Raw genomic sequence first — 5,664 nt, 5'->3', positions numbered from 1 at the left:
CACATATTCCCATCCAAGAAATTCGATAGACGTCGTCTTTGCTCATTTCGTTTCTTGGGGTTTGAGAGCACCGAATTTTGGATAATGCAAGGCAAGTCTGATTGCCATCGCTACCTGACGTTCCCGAGGACAGATGACAAAACTGGAACCAAGGAAATATATAGAAATCATACGGACGTTGTGAGTTTTAAACTTTCATTCAAGGTATTGTGCAGCTCACTTTTTCATCCGTGTGAGGTCATCGTCACGGTTGCATGATGCGTTGAGTGCCCTTTTAGGCTTGTACAAATCAAATATGGACAACTGCAATGTTGGAACCGCAAACCATTCCATCGCATTGCTGGTACCTTTAAATGGCCGAAGAACACCAATCAGAAGCTACATATTGGGCAATAGATCTATGGCATTACCTAAAAAGCCTATACATAAACACGTACATAAGAAACACTTAGTGAACTAAATAAAGTTTACAGGCCTAAAGGCAACAAATACAAAGTAACACCCGCAAAGAATATTTTTATGCTCACACACATAAAACACCCGAAATACACTCCTCCGGATTTCTACCTCCAGAGTAGATGGCAGAGACTACTGCGCGGTCGACATTACACTCCGTCAGAAGGCGCCACGTTAGTTTCCGCGTCCTTGGGGACGACTACTTTGTACAGGTCGTTCCTTCTTTGTTTGGCGACGGGCAGCTGTTGCCTCACCGCATCCAGGTAGTCTCTATTGACATCAGCAAGCACGATCTCTTCATCGACCCCAGCCTACCGGACCACCTTACCAGTGGGATCTACCAGCATGCTGTGTCCCCAGAGGACGTAGTAGGCCGTTTCGTCCCTCGAGGGCGACACGGACGCCACGTAGACCTGGTATTCAGCCGCCCTAGCCCTCGAAGTGAGCTCCCAGTACAACGGACCGTTGTATATGTTGAACGCTGCCGGATACACCATCAACTTGCAGCCGAGCCGCTCGTACAGCTCGGCAAAGGACGAGAACACGATGTCGTAGCATACGCCGACGCCCACTTTGCAGAATGGTGTGTCGAAGGTGGTCACTTTGTCGCCCGGTGTTAAGAAGCCCGCCTCGCTGAACGTGAACTTGCTGGGGACGTCGGTCGCGTAGAGGTGTACCTTGCGGTGCTTGGCCAGCAGTGAACCGTCCGGTCCGTGGACCAAGCAGGCGGCGTAGAGTTTTTCATCCTCCCTCTCCGACAACGTTCCGCCAATGAGGTAGACCTGGTTGTCGCTGGCCCAGCGTGACAGCATCTCGCTGGACTTCCCCGGAATCGGCTCGGCGTACTTTACGATGTACTTCGGCTCGTACGGGAAGCTGAAGCATTCTGGCAGGCAGACCATCTTCGCTCCCGCAGACGCCGCCTCTTTGATCAACTCACTCGCTCTTTCGAGGTTTCTCGAAATATCGGGCGTCACCGCAAGTTGTAGCAGGGCAAGACGAAATTTGTTCATCGCCATGATTCGGGAATCGGAGCGAATATTACCTTGGCCTCAAGGTCTGGATTAAAAGTGGAACAATGCGTATACAAGACGTGTGTCATCTGTGTTCTGCGAGCTACAGATGCGAGCGGAGCCTTTTACATCCCAGGCGCGGTGGTTGTTTTTAATTGGCGTTTGAAATCACGCGACACCAACGTGACCCCAAACAAAAGAGGAGGCCTGCGCAAACCGTCATACTCTAGGCGTCCCAGACCCTCCCCCAAGCGGCGAACATGCCGTACCACCCCTTGAGCTAGAGTCCGGAAACGCGGATGACGAGATTGTCGTCCGTGTTCTCGTCCGTGTTTTCGAAACGCAGGCCTTGCAACTGTGGCACGACTAGTAACTTTAACGCGCGTCCGCGCTTTCCACCTGCTTCAGATCTCTCTGAAAGTGACAGCGTTAGTGGTTCTTCATGACGCTCAGTGGGTTTCTAATTGAAACTTTTTTTTTATTTTAATGAATTAAAAAAATTCATCATGATTTTTAACGGAATATTTTTACCGATCAAGACTATTAACCCCCTAGAGTATATCCCCCGGCCGTGTAACTCACCTGCACAGACTGCATTGGTAAATGTTTCGTGACATTTAATAATATATATTTGTTCGAATTAAATTTATAAATATGAATTGCGGTGCATGGATGAATACTTCCAAATTTTGTAAGGAGGGTATAGATTTTGTTTTCAATTCGGCTGTGATAAATAGATCTAAACCGGTGCGATTTACCCTCAAAGAGTTAAGCAAGACATTTGTGGAATTTTTCCTTGAGCAGTCAAATGTTTGGTCTGGGGTGTATAATAATGCGAGTCGGCAATGGAAAGCGAAGTGTAGCCAAGAAACTATCGATCATGTTGTGTTACACCAGTAGTCAAGTAATTTAGGAAACCCAGCTATTTCTTTCTGTGTGGAGTACAACAGGTTCTGTGGCGCAGTGGTTCAGTGAACTCTTTTACCTGAGTTAAAGACGTGCTTACCACAGTTCTGTTTTTACCCCTGTAAAAGTATGTTGCTCCTGCAGTTTCGAGTTAATGTCATTATAAGCAAAGTCCTCCATATGAAGCAATAATCACCATATTCCGGCTTAAACAACCCACTCATATCTTTCTCGAGGAGTCATGATGTCCGCATTTTGGTCTTTTATGTTTTCTGAATTACGAATGATAACAATAATCTTGCAAAGTAATATTACTGTGTGCCGTTAAACATATTTTGCAGTTTCAATAATCGTTTATAGCTGACATTTTATTTAATAACACAACTTTTGACTATCAAAAGTCGCTCATACCGTAGTTTGTCCACGCTAGAGGTTTTTTTGTTGTTTTTTTTCGCCGTTCCACAATGCGCTCCATCGCCTTCTGCGCAGTAAAATATGTTTCCCGCGCCAAATGTTGTGTACAGATCGACCTTTAGCTTACTAGGTGCGTATTCGTACACTGAAACTCGTTCGTAAGACGGCGAATCTACGCGCGATTTGCTCACTTCCATACCGCACCGCGACGTCCGCCAGCCAACGCCCCTGACGTAACCGGAGGAGCACTGCTGCCTTGACTTCGAGTCGGTGTTGAACAGGGTGACTCTCCAAAAGAAAGGGTTTGTACGTTGCGTTGAAACCGGCTTCTCAAGCAATTTGAACCTAGAGCCATCGGCTCTGAAGCAGTTTGACGCCAACTTTCCGAGCGCCCGGCTTCGTATTCTAGGCGTATATAGCTGGAAAGGGCCTTGCCGTGTGTGAGGACGGACTAGGAGAGGGAGACCAGTCAGTGCCTCTGCTTTGGAGTAGGGTTTTGCGTTCGTACATGAGAATTTTGTGACCGGGAAAAGCACCAACAGTTACTCAAAAACAAAACAAAACAGGATTAAAAACGTGCGTGGCAGTGAGCAAACGTGTCGCTTCAAACCAACAATAAAAATATTTGCAATAGTGGGGCCCAACGTTGCACTGCGCAAGACCTCTGCGCACTGCACCAGTGCACATGCGCAGAGGTCTTGCTCCTACGCAGTGCGACAGCCCATTCTCCTCGGGGTCCCCAAAGCGTTGGGACCCCCTATTCTAAAAGTAAAAACAAAGTTAGCGTCAATATCAACTCGTATACTGTGACGGACTCTAGCTCCTCTTCTGTGGTCTCTCTTTTCAGATGGCCGAGATCACAGCCACGTATCGACAAGCTGAGACTCCGCCGTGCATGCATGCCCAAGTTCCCAGGGGCTGTATATTTCATAGTTACGTCTATTTTGCTGCGTTTAATTACCTACGCCACCCTTCCTCTGTAACCTCCGCGGGGACTGGGGGAACCGCAAGCAGTTCCCCCACGTCGCAGGGACCTTGCACACACACACAGGAAAGAGAAGGAAAAAAAGAAAGCAAACAGGCTGCTTCTGCCTATGGACTAACACACAGTTTACAAACAAAGCTGCTTTGCCCACACGCCTAGTGTGGGCACTGCACTTGCGCAGAAACCAAATTCGCGAGAGATGACGCATCCGCGCATGCGCAGTGGCGGACAGCAGCGCCACCGCAGTGGCGGACGTCAGAGCGGTTGGGTAGGTGCATGCCTGGTTTCACTTCGAATTCTACCGAAGCCGACTCTACGCTCCTATGAAGTCAATGTTACTTCACAGCCACTGAGTTCCCAAGTTTTGAATTTCGTTGGTAACGTCCAGACTTCGCTTTCCTCCGTTTCGAATTAAACTTTTTTTTTTACTCGTTAGTGTTATTTTAAATCGTCTCCATTTGACCTTCAAAATCTCAAATATTGAAATTTTCTTTTTATTAGGTGCGCGAAGGCTGCAGAAAAACATTTTGAAAGTGCAGCTGAATTCCCTCCTTCCCAGAGCGTGACGTCGCAAAAAGAGTTTTCGGAATCTCCACCCTAGCACATCCTCAGCGCCAATCAGAGCTATATGCACGAGAATTCTTGCTATTTTTTGAAATGGCAGAGAAAACGCCACTACTGGATCGCTAAACTCATCAAACACAAACATTCTTTGTGTTATGGCATAGTGGGAGGAGGAGCCAAAAGATTGCCGCGAAGTTTTCTTTTCTCACACACCCGCATATCCGTGTATATTCGTGACATTTTTCATTGAAGGGGCGAAAAGTGGTGGTGGTGATGATGACAGCTAAAACTTGGTTCTGGTTTGAAATTGATCGTTTTTGGATATAAGCCGTTTCAGAAAGATAATTTAGCAGTCTCAACGAGATTTAAATGCATAAAAACACGTTTATAGCACGTAGTTGTGTGTCTAAATAGTGCAAGAAAAATACAATTTCATGATGATGATGGCAAGTCGTACCGACTCGGTTGCTGCGTGTGAACGCGGGCGGCCCGTGTTACTGGTGTTGCGACGTCAAGTTGCTGGGCGAAGTTGCCCCGTCTGAAGCGGGCCCAAACATTCGGGGGAAGCGGTATCCTACTTTTTCCCTACCATCACCCGTCTCTCTCTCTCTCTCTCCGTCTCCCGAACAATTTCTACGGCCCTTCCTGACTCCTAATCGTGTGTGTGTGTGTTGGTCATGATTTTTTATTTCCCTTTCCCCGGCATTTTCTTGCCATCCCCCGTCACCTCGTCATCTCTCAGACGTTAATGGGGAACTCCGCCGATTTTTCGAGCTGCCTAATCCAAAAGCACAATCTGAATGCGGATGGCTTCCTGATTCCGAAATGCTATCTCGTTCTCCCAGATTCACTCTAGTTCATTGAAAAAAGTGATATTTTGTTTGCTGCCGAAACCGAAGCATCGTTCTCCCTAGATTTTCCCCAGTTTTCCCCTCCACCCAAGCGCGTCACGGATGTGCAGCGAGGCGCGCGGCCCGCAATCGGGTGCGCTCACGGCCGCCTTTCTCGCGTCTAACAGCGAGAAAATCTGGGCGTTCGTGCTATTTGAAGTTGATAATTATCTATATTCGCACAACGTATGATCTTGGCCTATGTGCCAAACTATAAAAAAGTGTAAAATAAAAGTAAAAAAAACAGGAGCAGTTGGAATCGTGATTAAACCATTTTTGCAACTCGGTACGCTCAAGCCGCGGCTCGCTAGTTTCATGATATCGCTAGTAAATCCGTCCTCTTTTTATTATAAGATAGCTGGCGAAGAAAGTTCGAAGAGTCACGCAATATAGTTTTGACAAATTTTCAAAGCCCCACAGAAAATGCTCGGAATGT

General features: G+C 47.2%; 1 pseudogene; it reads right to left on the bottom strand.

The window, feature by feature from the left end:
* Positions 1–605: 605 nt before the first annotated feature.
* Positions 606–1,475, bottom strand: LOC8032021 (annotated as a pseudogene).
* Between the last annotated feature and the right edge of the window lie 4,189 nt (positions 1,476–5,664).

The sequence above is a fragment of the Ixodes scapularis genome, unplaced genomic scaffold, assembly GCF_016920785.2.
Source record: "Ixodes scapularis isolate PalLabHiFi unplaced genomic scaffold, ASM1692078v2 PGA_scaffold0__279_contigs__length_252992795, whole genome shotgun sequence".
NCBI classification, from domain to species: Eukaryota; Metazoa; Arthropoda; class Arachnida; order Ixodida; family Ixodidae; genus Ixodes; species Ixodes scapularis.
This window is presented reverse-complemented; position numbering and strand designations above follow the sequence as displayed.